Source organism: Vigna angularis, chromosome 1, assembly GCF_016808095.1.
Source record: "Vigna angularis cultivar LongXiaoDou No.4 chromosome 1, ASM1680809v1, whole genome shotgun sequence".
In the NCBI taxonomy this organism is placed as follows: Eukaryota; Viridiplantae; Streptophyta; class Magnoliopsida; order Fabales; family Fabaceae; genus Vigna; species Vigna angularis.
In genome coordinates this window covers 40,529,890-40,546,406 of record NC_068970.1, presented here as the reverse complement: position 1 = coordinate 40,546,406, position 16,517 = coordinate 40,529,890, and the positions used below count along the sequence as shown (strand labels likewise).

The following is a 16,517-nucleotide window of genomic DNA, read 5'->3' as shown; positions in this document are numbered from 1 at the left end:
TAGCATGGTTGAACTTTCAAAGCTCTTCCCTTGGGCCACCAATTGTGGAAGGGGGTGAGGAAGAGATACATAATCAACTATTGTCTACAACTTACATTGTCAACCAAAGCCAATGTCACCCCTCGTTTCAATTGTATCTTAACAACTCACTTTAGTGCTAACTCTAAGAATGGGATAAAGGTTAGCTTGTACTATAGCAGGTTACTTTTGCAAGACTAGTAAGTTCTCTAGCCACTTGTCAAATTCTTCCATAATCTCTTGTCATTCTTGTCTCATTCATTCTTTTTCTTGTCTGAACTCCTCCCTTTCTTGTGTCATCTCCTCCCAAATTGCAATTTTTTTCGCAACTTACGTAAGTTCTGTTCAACTTCCAGGTTAATTTGATAAAATTCTCCTGGGTCGGCTCGAGTCATGCACTATGCAGTCTGCTTGAAGTTCTTCCTCTATTGTTGACTTTTTTGTTTTTTCTTTAGAGAAACATTTCAAATAAAAAATAAGTAAGATTTTGTTTGGGTCCACTCCCAAAAAATAGAAGTATGTCACAATGGACAACTTAAGTACCAAGTCATGCCTAGCCAAACTATTTTCAAACTAATCTCAAATAATTCTTAAGAGAAATTCTTAATTAAAACAAAAACAAAGACTTTGCTAGCAATATAAGAATAACTAAAGACTACAAAAACTCAAACTAAATTAAATGTATTTGCGTTAGGAGAAAATAAAAATAAAAACTAATAAAAATGAGAATCAAAATATTCAAAATACTAACTGTATTCCCCGACAACGACGCAAAATTTGATATGTTATCGTTGACGCTATCAAAGTAATACTACTTTACAAGGCAACTTCAGTATTGCCAAGTTAATAGTTAAAAAACTAGATAGGGTTAAAGTAACCCTGAGTCATTTCCCAACGAATACATAATTGTTTTTCAAATAATTGACTCTTATGAAAACTCTAAAAGGTTAGCAAAATGAAATGCAATGCTTAAAATAAGAGTGAAAATCTATCCTAATGAAACTAATATTGAAGAATGTTGTGAGTTTAATTAAAGAAAAAAATAAGATACGTTAAAAAAATTATAATAAAATAGGTTAATTCAACTTCTTTTCCAAGATAGATTCATTATCGTTTATCCAAAGATTATTGTTCAATTGATTATTGTTTGAGTTTCAAATTAATTAAATACATTGTTAATTAATTTAAGGGCGATCTTACAATTAACCAAAGTAGATTCTCAAAGGCAAGACCTTTCTAGATTATTTACAATAAATTCAACCAAAGTACATTCTCAATTAAATCCTATTGTCTTTAACCATGTTTATTCTTTAATCTCCCAACCAAATTAAAAGTTAATTAATCAAAGTAAATTCTCAATTACTTATTGTTAAAGTTCTTACCACTAATCAAAGTACATTCTCAATTGGTAGCAAAAACACATTGAATCATATGAAAGTTCCTAAATTCAATCAAAGTACATTCTCAATCAAACCTAGAAGCCTTTGAACTCATGTGATCAATATGCATATAGATTCAAACACCTTATGATGTAAAAACTATTACTTTTGACGTGATTGAGAGATGAAAGACATACAAGAAAGATAACCCAAATCAATAATCAAAAGAAAAAAAACATTAATTCAACTTAACCTCAGAATTCATAATGAAAATACAATAATGGAATAGCCCTATAAGCTTAGCCCACCATGAATGGAACGGAATACATGGTAAAACTAAAAGTGAGAGGAGTGGTAGAGTTGTTGAATGTAGAGTGATCAGTTCCTCTTCTGCTTCCCCTTGGTCTCTTTATATAGAACTTGATTGCGCTTGAATTATGATGTTTTTGTTGATAAAATATCTTATCTGATAATGTAATATCTCCCAAATATTTAACATATTAAGTCAGTTTTAAAAATATTTGGAAAATATTTTTTATTGATATTTTCAGATTTATTTATCTTGTAAAATATCTAACAGATCTTTGGCAACATAATCTTTCTTAAAATTGCATTTCAGCACTTCTTTCCTTTCTAAAATTTCACTTTAACCCCTTATTTGACCATTTTTACCACAATTGACCCAGGAAAGACTGTCCAATGAGGGATTGGCACATGGCAGCCTTCTTCCTCCCAAAAATTGGGGCTTTGTATTTTGGCTCTTCTTGTGCACAAAGGAGGCACAATTTCCTCTCTGGTTCCTGACTTTTGATTTATAAGTTCGTTGGTCAGTGGTGGATTCGTGGCTGCTCCATTGCAATGTTTGTTCGTTGGGTATGAACGTTGTTGATTCGAACTCATAGTGGTGTAATTTGCCTTCACGGTAGTTTTGCGATTGTGGATGGACTATGCTCGTGATTTTGGGGCTTTTGCATTTTTTGGTGGTGAGTTGCATCAACAAACATTAGAATATCCAAGAATAATTACATTTAATGCTTTTTGTTAAAATTCAAAACCTGAGTTGCTTAGACAGTCTATTCTTTAGGCGATCTTGTTTGAACAATACCTTCAATAGAAAGAAAGGTTTTTGCCATGAAGAAACACTAAGATTTGAGGGGAAATCCTTTTCAAGAGTGAGGAGATGATGGCATACCCCTAATCCATGGCCAGACACAATTAAGAAGAGTTTGAGTCATTTGTGAAAGGTGGGCGTAAGTTCTTATCATCATGGGTCATTAGTGAGTTCTTAGTAGAGTAAGTTTATTTTGGTCCTTTCATTTAGGTCAAGTAGTGTAGGGTTTATGGGCTTGGAGATGACCTAGAGAAGGGGTGCATTTTGTAGCTGACTACCAAGTCAACATACACCTATAAAGAAGGCTTGCTCTCAAAAGTTGATGGATTCTTGGTCTTTCATCCTTAGGAGAGTAGTGACCATGTGTCATGCCCCTCATGGAGAGGATTTCTCCTTAGTAGTGTGTTAGGAGCCCACGAAGTAATCAAATATACCAACAAATATACTGGATAGTTTTCAGTATAACAAGTGTTGTATCCACGAGAATTTGGCAGAAAACACAATGTTCTAACTAGCTTTATCGTTAATAAAACAACAAATGGGATGTAAGATGTACAAAACAGAGTTGGTTCATAAAAATAGAGTAGGAGATATGATTAAATAGTTTGGATTAAAAGAAATTGACTTTCAGATGATTAAAATATATTGAAGCTCGACTCCACCATTTTGCCCCTCTCTTGTAATGGTTCTATTGTAAATATGATGTTGCAAGTAATCAAGTCATGGGAGTTGAAATACCTAAAAAACAGTAGAAGGGGGGTTGAGTAGTGTTAGTGGAAAAACCTTTTTTGCAGCTTTCCTGATATAGCACTTTATTCGAGTAAAGGATTTTTCAAGTAGTTGTTAAATGCTCGACCTTGTAAATGGTTTTAAGCAATAAACTTTTTTCACGTGCTATTCAGAATATTTAGTGTAGTGTTTGTAAAGACTTTCTTTTAATAAAAAATCGTATAGTATGGGAAGCTCTTGTATTCAAAACTAAAACTCAATTGCAGGTTTCATAATAGAAGCGTTGAGACATAAATAACAATAAATGCACAAATATTTTTATATTTGTTCACTCCAACTGAGCTATTTCCAATCTCCTCTATTCTTAGAGGGTTCCACTATAATCTTCAACAAGATTACAACTCAGTATTCTCACCACTCCTAGTATCCCTAGGCACTCTTGGCATCCTCTGATACGCTGCCTTGTTGAGTTTTACCCATTCCTGGTTGTGCAGTACTCTTCACCACTCCTAGTATCCCTAGTCAGCGAATAACTTCCTCTTACCCTAGGCTAGTTGAGTTTCACCCACTCCTGGTACTAGACAATCCTACTATCCTCTGATACGCTACCTAGATTTCCTTAACTCGCCTGAGTTATAAAATAAGTGTTTTAATCCTCTTCAGAATTGCAATCAACTGATTGCTTACAAGTCGTTTAGATGGTTATTCTCATAGAGAGGATATTTGTTTAATACAATGCATTCTACACAGTTGATGAGTGTTTCTCTCTTTTCTTTTTTCTATCTTCTTACAATAGTAAGGAAATATTATAACAAAGCTTGAGAGTGTTGCTTGAGTTTTCTTTTTCTCTTCTTAGATATTCTCTTTGATTTTGAGCTTCTCAGTGCTTTTCTTCTAAATGCTTTTCGTAGCATGATATTTTCATTAAAAGTATCCTCTTGATTCTTTCTTTGAACAATGTTCTATTTAAAGGCTCTTCAAAAGATATCCATTAGACTGAGCTCTTAGCCTTGATCTTGTGTCTTATTTGTTTTACGTGTGAAGCAACCATTGGTTAAAGTCAACTTGTCAAAGAAGACTTGTTTTTTCAGTAATTTGCTAGAAGTAGGTTATACTATCTTTCATACACGACTTCTTTTAAGGAGAACATTCCGTGAATGTCTTATTTGTCTCTAACGTCCACTTCTCATATATTTTGACTAAAGCAAATGAGTGCTTGTAGTAGGTGTCTACATAGAATAGAGTAGATTGTGCATGCAACAAATATGTCTTATTTCTTATCACTTTTTGTTGTTTTTGAACGTTGATCATTTAATGACATTTAATGCTTGCTCATAACAACAAAGTGTTTTTTACATTCTCTACCGTTGAGGTAGCGTTTATCATTTAAGCTTTTCTCTAAGATTCCAAGCGTTGAATAAGAAATTCATCGATGGACGAAGTAAAGGGTTTAACTCATGGTATCGTCTAGTCTGTCGTAAATTCTCTTTGGGATACTACCTTTTTAGGGCAAGAGTGTTTAGCATGTTTCATTTTCTACATGTTTTTGGAATATTGATTGAGACACTTGAGGATTTTACCAAAAAAATTGTCTCGATCAACATCCTTATCAGTTTAATTGTTTACTATTTGGTACAGTATTGCTTACAGGTTTAGCATAACTCTCATAGACGCTTTGATGTGTGCGTCGTTTAACGTTGTGTCTGGATGTTTTAACTTAGTTGTTTTGCATTTCATATAACCCTAAGTGTTTTCCTAATGATTTTCTATGTTGTTGGATGATTGGGGATTTTGAGCCTAGCTCTTATGTTTCTACCTATCCTATTTTTCTAGTTATAGCATTTTTCATATTCTTATCTTGTTTAATGTTATTTGATTAAACATCAAAACATGAGAGCATTTAGACATATAAGTCTTATAAGCGATCATGTCTTAACATGAGTTCTCTTTGAATGTTACTCTAGGTCCATCCCTGGCACCTAGAACCTATGATCACCAAACTTCAATATAATTTCTCAATGACTGCTTGAATGTATGATTTGCATTAAGATCTGGACTTTATAACCAATTGTAGTCTTAGATTTATTCCTAGCATCTAAAAGCATATAGGAGAATTGATTGGAACGCAATTTGAAACTAGTTTCCACTCAATCTCAAGCTAGTGAAATAAGATGAGTGATTAGTTCATCTAATAACAAGTATAAACCAATTCACAAACATATAATTAAAAAAGCAAGCATTCATAAATAAAATAATACCGAATATAAGAGAGTTTCAAAGTGGTTTATATCTCACTTCAACACCTAAGAGCTTTATCTCCTCATAATAGATGGGAAGAAGTTAATACAAAGTAGAAATGTCATCTCGTAGTCCTCTAATGATGTTCTTTAAAGTACAAAAGAAGTATGTGCGAAGACTCTCTAAAGCCTCTCTCTAAATCTATCTAGGAAAGTTTGGTAAAAAGTCTCCAAAAAGCTATCTTAAAATATAGGGTAAATGTTGTTTTTATAAACATTCTAGAGCATGGCTTCAACGGTGGTGTCATGGCTCCAACTATGAGGTTTCCTCCCAAGGTGGGTTTCCACTATGACTTAAGCCTTGTGCTTTTATGCTGGAGCCCCTAAGATTACTTCTAGGAGAAGGATTCTTCATGGCTTTAGCCTTAGGTCAGAGCTTGAGGTTTTTCTCCAAGGTGGGTTTCTTCGTGTGGCTCAAGCCTCAAACTCCACGTTGCAGTCGCATTCAAGTCAGTTTGCTTTATTTCTCTCAAAATTCTTCTATCTTCTTCATATTTCTTCTTTGACTCTCTAAGTTCATCAAAATCCTACAAAACAAGTAAAATTAGGATGATTTCTACACACACACACATATATATATATATATATATATATATATATATATATATATATATATATATATATATATATATATAATAGAATTAAAATAAGATAAGTGTCAAATCAACATCAAAACTAACTAATATTAGGCATTTATCATAGTGGCCATGTGCCATGGTTCTAATAGAGAGGGTTTCTCCTTAGTAGTAACCATGTGTCATGATCCTAATGGAGAGGATTTTACCTTGGTCTCCAAGTTAGAGTATTAGGGTTACCTAAGCTTATAAATAGAAGTGTCTCACCCGTGTAAATCACCTTTGAATCTAGTATTGTTATGTTGCCAAATTTATATCATACTACTAAACTTAGGCAACTAAGGCTAGAGCACCGCTTCTAGGTTTTCTATAGCCACCCTTCCTTAAGAGTTGACCTAAACTCTCTTAAGAGCACACAAACACCACCATAGTATCTTCCCCCTTGCTTGACTCATATAGCTTGGATGAGGAGCCATCATTTCATCACACAAAAACCACCATATGCCACCATATTCCCTTTAACTTAAGTCCTATAGCTTGGAGGAGCTTATCCTATAATAAATATTCACACAAGTCCTATGGGTCAAGGTTAGTCCATGAGTCTTCATTTTAACATGAAAAAAATACCATTCTCACCCTTTATAGCCTTTTATCAATATTCATCCTCTTTTCTTCTCTCATTCATTCATTTTCACTCTACACTCTCACATAAGAATGTTAATTAATGTTAATATTCGTTGTTTCAGACAAGTTGTTCACTCAAACATAATAGACGCCTCTTAATCTACACATTAATTAAGACCATGTCGAAACGCTAAGCTAGCCCTCTACCCTACATGGATCTAATGTGATCTAATCTAACTAAATTTAAATTTCAGTGTGTCAATTTAAATCCTTCTCTGTCATCTTTATTCTTTCATTAATTTAACTACTTACATATCCAATATATTGTTTAAATCTTAATCATCTAACTTCAAAATTAAAAAAGGTACCCATGTATAATTATTTATTCTCCAAAATTGTGAACTTGTTGTCATGGTACTCATATATATAATTATTATTATATTCCATGATCATTAAGATTTTAATTATTTTATTTTTCTACTAAATTTGTATCTTTAGAATTGTGTTTTAGTTTTATTTTTTATATTTAATTTTAATATAGCAAAAAGACATGTGAATACCAATAATGAGAAGAAGTTTCATAAAGAAAAAGAAACATGGTTTGCATATAGTAGTGAAAAGAAGAGTTCTAAAAGAAAAAGTGAAAAAGTGATCTAACTTAGTTTTAGGGAGTCGGCTCACTCTAACATTGTCCCAACCCACTTCATATGGGATAGTGGGGGTTGGGACTTCAAAAAAATCCTTTTTTTAAGAGTACCAAAAAGATAGGATTTATTTTTAGAGGGAAGCAAGACCAACCCATGGGTCAAATACTCAAATGACAATTCTACTCAAATCTACTCTTTTAAATCCATCTTCAAAAACAAACACACTCTAATCTTACTAACTTATATTCATTAAGTTACCATATTACTTAAATATATCGAATTTTCACAATTCTATTGTGAATTTATAAAAAAAAAAATGTCTAAACCTACAATAAGTGAACTCATGAACAATCTTACAAATAAACTTGAAATAATCATGTTTATAACATAATTTTTTTTATAAGAATTCTTTTAAATAAACTATGGATGATTTACTATAACACAATATCAATTATCACTCTTTGTATCTATGAGATGGTAAGAATATTATGCAAGAATATATAATTAAAGATTATACTAACTTTAATATAAGAAAAATAAGGTGAAAGTATATTGAATAAACTTTTTTGTAAATATTTTAAAAATAAATAAAATAAAAAGACATAAATGAATATAAAATTTCAAATTAGTTTATACATAAACTAACTTATACAAGATCTGTTATATAATCACTCTTAATTTTTAATTTACATATAAATTAATTTTAGTAAATAAAAAACTCTAAAAAGAGATATATAATCTCTCAAAGAAATAAAATTACTTTTCATAGAACAAGAATATAATAAAAATTATATAATTTTCAAAGTAGTGACTCTATTATATCATAGTTTGCAGGCATCTATTCGACCACACCGAAGGCCAACTCGTTTTGAATTTGTGCACCTTTTTAACTGGGCAAATGTCAAAATGTTTGTATATTTTAGTTGTTAACCTTTCCATATATTCATGTGTTTGTTTTAAAAAGCAATTTGTTCGAGTTAGAAAAACCCATGTTATAATATAAACTTAACTTTCTCGATGAAAAAAATCTATTGATTCCCAACACATTACCTGAAATAAATTAAATATTTGCACTTGAGTCAACCAAAGCTTAGATTTTCGTCATTAATTAGTAATAATCTTTTCGTCTTTCGCGTAAATTCCTATTTCATATATCCAAATTAAAAATATATTCATAAATTTCGAAAAAAAAAATAAAAATAAATTGACATGAATAAGATTAGTGTATCCCAAAAGAATAAAAAATTAACTTGATATAAATTTAAAAAAAGTCAATTATGTACAATCTAATAATGTGAAATATTGTAAGAACTTATAAAATAGAAAATAGAGTATTAGAATTGACAGGTGTATTAAAATAATGAGACCGAGTATTTTATTATAAAATAATTTCATAATATAAATAGAATTTTCTAAACTTGTCTCATTACTTAAAAACACTCTATCTCTCTAGAACTCTTTCTCTTCGTTTCCTCTCACTTCTCTCTAAGTGTTTTTTATCTTAAGTCATCTATTTAACGATCAGGAGGTGCCTAGCCGATCACGACGTCAAGGTCTATATCTATCTACCCGATCAATTTGTTGTTTAGAGCAAGTAAGTTTTCATCCCTTTTCTTGGTATTTTCTTGATCTTTGATCATGCAAAGGAAATTTGTTTGCATGCGTGAAGCATCTTCCTTCTTCGATTCTTGGCTCAATTTAGGTTCTAAGGTTTGTCTCCAATCACCGATTGGTAAGTTTTTCTAGAGGTTCTTACGGTGGAAGCAACGGTCGGGGATTTTTAGAAAGGTGGAAGTTTTCTAGAGGTAAGGGAAGCTAGAATTTTCTTTAATTGATGTTTATGGCGTTAGTTTGATGTTCTATATGAGTATTAAAGTGTTTGGAGGAAAATTATGTCTTGTGTTAGTTTAACTGATTTAATGGAGTGTAATTTTAGTAATTTTTGATGTAATACTACTATGAGATATATTGAATGATAAATTGGTTTGGAAGTAGAAGTTAATATGTTGTACTTCTGTTTTGAATGTATGTTGCAAAGTTTCTAAGTTTATGAGTTGAAAACCTGTGAGTTGTGGTAGTTAAAAATTTAGGGTTTTGAGGTGTATTTCAGTGAGACAATATTTGGAGGTAGAAATATAGTATGTCAAGTCTATTTAGATGTCATTTGAGGTTTGTGGATAACTTGAGAAAGTATAAATCTAATATGGAACTTGGTATGGATCAAGTGATGGTTTTAGAAGAGTTAAAGGCAAATTAAAGAGGTTTTAATAGGTGAAAGTGTGAACTATAGGTTCTATGCTCAAATGGTTAGTTTAGGGAGTCTTGGTAAGTCATATGGGACTTGTTGGAGTCCCTAAGTTGTTTGAAATTGTGTCATAAATGGTGGAATTCAGTTTGAGTCTCTTAAGTAAGGATTGGTAGATTTTGGAGTTTGATCTTATAAGTATTCACTTTAAAATGAATTTAGGATGGTTTAGATACAATTGTTTAAGTATAATTCAGTGTATAACACGATCTAGGAGTGTTAGAAGTTGGGAAAAATGTATCTAATAGGTCAAGGGTGGTGCATGGTGCAAATTCTGCAGTTTTGGTGTTGTAGAATTATGCAGACTCGCTCAGCGAACTCGGTCGCTAAGCAAGAGGTTAGGGGGCCTGGACCACTATCTTTGTATTCACATAGCGAGTTGGGTCATTGAGCGAGAGGTTGGGGGGCATGGACTAGTGTTTTCAAAATGGGTTGTAACCCGCGAGCCAACCTGGCCCATCACGAGTTTGAGCCAGGTTGAGTTTAAAAAAATGTAATTTTTATGCAGGTTAGTTTTCAACTCGGTTCACTTAGAACCTGACTCATCTGAGTTGAACTCGCGGTGATTCGGGTTGGCTCACCAACCCACCTAAATTAATTTAATTATTTATTATTTGAAACATTATTAGTTAGCTTTTTTTTATTATATTGTAGATGGAGATAAAAAAAGATGTTTCAATAGAGAAAAATATTATAGATTTATCTATTCAAGACTCTAATATTATAAATGGACAAGTGATACAAAAATTATCAATATTAAAAACTTATTTGTTCGCCTTTTGTGCTTGTTTTTGGATTACGCTTAGATTGTATGATATTTTTTTTTTTATTTTGAATTGTCTTTGGAATTTAACATCATTTTAAAGTGAAATTTATTTAGATTTGAATTAAAAAATTATAATTTTTTTATTTTAAAAAAATTACAATTAAGTGAGCTAGTGAGCCAACCCATTTAACCCACCAACCTGTGGTGGGTCGAGCCGGGTTTGAATTTTTTCAGCTCACTAATAAGTGAGCCGACTTGGGTTGACTCACTAAGTGACCAACCCGTAGTGGGCCAGGCCAGGTCGAGTCGGGTTACCCGTTTTGACAGCTCTAGCCTGGACCATTGTCTCTATATTGGCACAGTGAGCTAGGTTGCTGAGTGAGAGGTTGGGGGGACCTGGACCATTGTCTCTGTATTCGCACAGTGAGTTAGGTCACTGAGCGAGAGGTTGGGGGGTCCGGACCACTATCTCTTTATTCGCACAGCGAGTTGGGTCACTGAGCGAGAGGTTAGGGGGTTTGGACCACTGTCTTTGTATTCGCACAACGAGTGGAGTCACTGAGCGAGAGAACTCTGTGGTCGCCCAACGAGCTTGGTCGCTAAGCTACTAGTCCAGGATTTGTTTTGTTCTTTCCATACTTGTTTCCTGATAACTTGGAGTTATGTTCTAATTCATTGTGAATGATGTATAAGTATTTATGAGATTATATGATTATCAATGTTATGTGTTGAGATTCAATTCTGGAGGTATGCATAACGAAGTTTGGTTTGAAATGGTTTCACGGTTGGTAACATGTGTTCCACAGAGGAACTCCTTCGGTATAGTTTAAATTGTTTTAGAATGAATATAGGAAGCTCAGTGATAGGTGTAAACTTTACTTGTTTTTGTTGCTTAAATTGTTGTGCTTTTGAGTAAATTTTAGTGTTAATTCTCATGAAAAGTATATATTTATTGATATAAATATAATTTTGATTGTTTAAATGTTTTTTTTGATGCTTTTGTTGTTTATTTTGATGAAAAATAAGGATTGGATACCATCAAAGACTTGGACCAGGCTCAGCAGCGCTGTTCTCCAGAGAGTTCGTGCCCGGGTGTGAGAAAAAGGGCGCCGGGCGCGCTTTTAAAGAGAGTTTCACGCCCGGGCAAGAGGAAAAGGGCGCCCGGGCGCGAGAAAATGGGCGCCGGGCGCGACTTACAAGGATGCGCGGACGCTCGTCGAAGATTAAGCGGACGCTCGTCACATAGCGAGCGCGACGCTCGTTCAGGGCGCTCGTCCGGATTCTCGTCCAGAGGACGCTCGTCCAGCAGAGGAAGCAGAGGATGCTCGTCCAGAAGAGGACGCTCGCCAGCAGAGGACGCTCGCCAGCAAAGGGCGCTCGCCAACAAAGGGCGCTCGTCCAGCAGAGGAAGCAGAGGACGCTCGTTCAGCAGAGGACGCTCATCCAGCAGAGGGCGCTCGTCCAGGACACTCGTCCACGCTCGTCCAGCAGGACGCTCGCCCAGCAGAGGACGCTCGTCCAGCAGCTCGTCCAGCAGAGGACGCTCGTTCAGGACGCTCGAGACGCTAGTCCAGAAACGGACGCTCGTCCAGAAAATTGGACGTTCGCCCAGCATATTGGACGCTCGTCTAGAAAATTGGACGTTCTTTTTAAGAAAACCAGATCCAGAATTCGGAGGGCAGGTCTGACGGGGAGGAAACCAGGGGAGACGCTGCAGCAGCTGCTCCAAGTGCTTCCATGGTGGAAAACCATCAATTTCCACCATCCAATCCATCATTTCTCTCTTCTATGATGTATATGTGTAGCTAAAACTCCATTTCACTGGGGTTGAGAGTAAATTTCTGAACTTCTATGTAATTTTTCTATTAATGCATGAACTTGTTTGAACTATGTGTTCTATCCTTATTATTCATGCTTTTGATGGGAATCTGAGCTATTTGAACGGTTAAATCATTGGGAAATGTATGAGACCGCAGACCTAGGATAGAACTGCTAAAGGATTTCGAGTCCTAGACATAGGAGGGAATTTTTAGTCATCTGTGACATTGTGTTTAAGGCAAATCTGATAACTGAATTAGCTAAGGGATTAGTAATTTAGTTTGAGTGATTATGAACTGTCATCTGAGGGATCAGGGGCTGCATGCGCCTAGAATGTCGATGCTTAATTATGAGGAATTGTGTTAGTAGAAGATTACCGGAGTGATGAACTTGAATTTCAACCCCAATGAACTTTAATTCATCTGTTTTTACCACTTTAATTTCATCTGTATGCAAATCTTACTTGTGTTGTAAAATTAATCGCTAAATTAGTAAACTTTAATCAATCTGTGAATCAAAACAAATCTCTTGGGAAAACGATTTCCGGACTTACCGGTTTATTACTTGTACGATTCGGTACGCTTACCGAGGTCTCAAAAAGTTTTTGGCGCCGTTGCTGGGGATTTGTTTTTGTTTTCGTTGATTGTTTGTTGTTTATCTGGTTTAGTTGATTTTAGCTATCTGTTGTTTAAGTGTGTATTGTGATTATATTTGAATTCTTGTGCATAATTGTTATCATCTGTAGAGATTGTGTATTTTTGGATTGTTTTCTTTTAGTTTGTGTTTTGTATGAGAAGCAGAGAACAGGTTGAAAATCTACTTTTCGATCCGGAAATTGAAAGAACTGCTCGAAGGAACAACAGTAGAAGGAGGCGACAAAGTAGAGAATCCAGAGAATCATCTGCTATCTCTGAAGAAATTCTGGACTCATCATCTGGTCAAAGAAAAGAAGAAATGGAAGATAATCGCACTGGAGAAGGTTCTGGGCAAGGAAGACGTACTCTTGCAGATTATAACACTTTCTCAGGACCTCTGCACTTCAACAGTATTGCAAGACCAGTGGTGAATGCTGCTAACATGGAGATGAAGCCATCTCTTATTCATCTGGTGCAGAACAATCAGTTTCATGGATTATCTCACGAGAATCCATACACTCACTTAGCTACTTTCATGGAGATCTGTAATACAGTGAGGATTCACCAGGTTCCAGATGAAGCAATCCGACTCAGCTTATTTCCATTCTCATTGGCTGGTAATGCAAAAATGTGGCTGAATTCCTTCCCAGAGAATAGTCTGACAGTCTGGGATGATGTGGTTGCCAAATTCCTGAACAAGTTCTTCCCTCAGTCCAAAGTCAATAAGGGAAAGCAGGAGATCTCTTCTTTCCAACAAGATGCTGATGAAACTCTAGGTTAAGCATGGGACAGATTCAAAGGCCTACTGAGAAAAACCCCTACTCATGGATTTGATGAGCCTACAATGTTAAATCTGTTTCTTGGAGGGCTGAAATCTCAAACAAAGTTAATGTTAGATGCATCAGCTGGAGGTAGTATCAGATGGAAGACGCCTGAAGAAGCACATGATCTGATTGAAAATATGGCTGCAAATGATAATGAAGTTCAGAGTGAGAGAGCTCAATTTCAACAAAAAAGGTGTTCTTCAACTTCAAACTCAAGATGCTTTACTAGCTCAGAACAAGATTATGACTCAGCAACTTGAGACATTAATGAAGAAGTTATCTTAGCTACCTAAAGAACTGCAGAATGTTTCTCAATTTCAACATCAGATGGTTCAGAGTTGTCAATTGTGCGGAGGAAATCATAATAATGGTCAATGTGCAGTGCAAAGCATGTCTCATGAAGAAGTATACTATATGGGAAATCAAGGTCTTCAGACGAATTATGATCAACGTCAAAGTTTTAATCAAGGATGGAGACCTCATCCGAGTATGGGACAAGCTGTTCCTTTCAACAGACCACCTCCACAGAACTTTCAGCAACAACCTTCTCTGACAGAAAGAACTTCAAAATTGGAAGAAACTCTTCAGCAGTTTATGCAGGTATCAATTTCCAACCATAAAAGTACAGAAGCCTCACTTAGGAATTTGGAGATTCAGGTGGGTCAATTAGCTAAGAAGTTGGAAGAAAAACCAGAGAAGGACTTTGGGGCAAACACTGAAGTAAATCCAAAGGCAGACTGCAATGTTATTACTACAAGATCAGGAAGAATTCTGGAAGAAAGAGGGATTGAGAAAAAAATGAGTGAAGAAAAAGATGAGATGAGTAAACAGGGAGATGAAGAAAAAGAGAGAGAGGGAGAGAAAAAGAAAGAACATGTGTACGAGAAACCTCTTCCATATCCAATGGTTGTCTCTAGAAAGGATAAGGAAAGACAGTTCCAGAGTTTCATTGATATTTTCAAAAAATTGGAAATCAAGATGCCTTTCTCAGAAGCACTGAAACAAATACCTGCTTATTCAAGATTCATGAAAGATTTGCTCACTAAGAAGAAGAAGAAGTATATTGAGGAAGAAACTATAGAAGTATAGGGCCAGTGCAGTGCTATCATTCAGAAGTTGCTTCCTCCAAAGTTTAAAGATCCAGGTAGTTTTACAATTCCATGCACCATTGGTGAACTGGCTATTGGGAATGCGTTAATTGATCTTGGAGCCAGCATCAATCTTATGCCTCTGTCAATGTTTAAGAAGATTGGAGAATTAGAGTTGAAGCCCACACGCATGACTCTACAATTAGCAGACAGATCGATCAAATATCCGCAGGGAGTAGTAGAAGATGTTCTGGTAAAGGTAGATAAATTCTTATTTCCGGTGGATTTTGTTGTCATGGAAATGAAAGAAGATACAGAAATTCCTCTGATTCTGGGAAGGCCATTCATGAAGACTACTCGAGTGTTGATTGATGTTGATGAGGGAAAGCTCAAAGTGAGAGTTGAGGATGAAGAAGTAAATTTCAATGTCTTTGAAGCAATGTCTCACCCAAATGATGAAGATACATGCTTTCAAATTGATGAACTTGAGGAAGTCTGCATGATTGCACAGAAGACGAAGCATATATCCTCACCTCTTAATCTGGATGTTTTAAAGGAGATTCCGTCTGAGGAAGAAGAGAAAAGAGAACAGAAGTTGCACTTGAAGTTGCTACCTTCACTTCTGAATGATGTCAAACCCTTGGATCAACCATAGAGTGCTTCTTAGTGTCAAGCTAAAGACGTTAAACAAGCGCTTACTGGGAGGCAACCCAGCTTTCTAACTTTATCTATTTATGTTTTCAGTTCTTTTGATTGTGAGGATTGAATCTGTTTGGTTGTGTGGATTGAATTATGTTTCTGCAATGATTTGATTGTGAATTATGTGTTTGAAGTTTGAATTTGAATTTGGAATTCTGTCCATGATAACTGGCATGATTGTGAGATTGTTATTGAAAAATCTGAGTTTTAGAACTTGTGTTATGATTATATATGATTTGTTCTTGAATCTGATTGATTGTGACCCAGAAGTTGAATATCTGAGTATACTGAGAAAGCTTTGAGAGCAAGTGAGAAGTTGTTATTGCTATGAATTTGGTTTTTGCATAATTCTTATTAACACAGATACATTCTGGTTTAGAAATGAGAAAGGCAGTTTTGTTTGATGAAATTAGCTACTTGGCCAGATGACTACCCATATGTGAATATTAATCCTTTGTTATCCTGTTTGAGCCTTATATATATTTTTGTGTACCCTCAGCATATTACAGAACAATCTACCTTATCCAACACTCTAGAAGAAGAGAACAAGAAACATAATTGTCAAGATGATAGGTAGAAATTAAGTTTGGGGGAAATCATAATCAGTTGAGTCTTAAACTGATGAAAAAAAAATCAAGTTAGAGAAAAATTCAGAAAATGTGTTGTGATGAATGAAGAGGAAGTTGATAAATAAAGTTTCAATGTTGTTATGTTCTTGTTCTCCTCTTCTTTAGTGTTGTTTTGTTTCCTTGTAAAACCATGTTCCTTCTAGCCAAGCCAAGTTATAATCTGAGAAAGTCCTTTTGATTTAAATAAGAATGTTTGAAGTGTATATGAGATGACTTGCAAAAGTTGATGAAGTAGTTGATGACAATCTGAGTATGAATTGGAGTTGTAAACACTTGCAGGTTGAGATAAACACAGATTGAGCATTGTGGTTTTATTCTTTTTCTGGTTGTCTTATCATTTTGGATTCAAGAATTTGTCAATATAGAAGTTATA

General features: G+C 34.8%; 1 non-coding gene across 1 annotated transcript; it reads right to left on the bottom strand.

Moving 5' to 3' along the window:
- Window positions 1-13,632: 13,632 nt before the first annotated feature.
- LOC128195064 (small nucleolar RNA R71) lies at window positions 13,633-13,735 on the bottom strand. The gene has a single exon (XR_008246638.1). It is a non-coding gene; the product is annotated as a small nucleolar RNA R71 (small nucleolar RNA).
- Window positions 13,736-16,517: the final 2,782 nt, after the last annotated feature.